Here is a 738-nt window from a genome sequence, read left to right on the forward strand (position 1 = left end):
CTGAGGAGTGGAATCACAGGTATGTACCACAGTGCCTGGCTTCATTTTCCAAGTTTGACACACACTGATTAAGATACTTTGCTTCCCTGAATGCATCACCATTAAATGATGGGGGGGTGGAGTCGGGGGAGGAAAGCTTTCTGGACTCTAATCCAATTTGGAGAGAGACTACAACTCACTATAACCAGAAGGCAGCTAGGCCAAGAGGAGCTTAAATTTTCACCTTTTCCCTGCCTTCATTTGGGTTTAGCTGGTAGTAAAACAGATCAAACCCCAGAACACACAGTGAAAGATAATAATAAAGCTATGCAAAGTTTCTAACTTGTAACTAAATGATAAATTTAAAAATTTTAGCATATCTTGAAGCTTTGCCTTTCACTCAAAAGAAAGTAAGGGGGAATTCTTCTGTCCCCCGAAAAGCATGTTACATAAGAAAATGGACAAATTAAGAGGAAACTTCCACATTGTCTGACATGGCTTCCAAGGATTAGAACATCCAGTACAGTTAGACAACAGCTTTTTTTTTTCATGGTACTAGGGATTAAACTCAGTGGTTGGCCTTGAACTTGTAATCCTCCTGCCTCAGTCTTCCAAGTAGCTGGGTTTACAGACATGCACCACTGTGCCTGGCTAACTTCAGTTTCTTGATCAATGTATGTAGTTCTGCAAAGTTTGTTCACAATTTCACTACCTCCATCTGTGAAAACATGCTGTGCTGCAATTAAACAACTACTTAAA

Source organism: Marmota monax, unplaced genomic scaffold (genome assembly GCF_021218885.2).
Source record: "Marmota monax isolate L192 unplaced genomic scaffold, Marmota_monax_Labrador192_F-V1.1 WCK01_AAM20220418_F8-fsc00024, whole genome shotgun sequence".
In the NCBI taxonomy this organism is placed as follows: Eukaryota; Metazoa; Chordata; class Mammalia; order Rodentia; family Sciuridae; genus Marmota; species Marmota monax.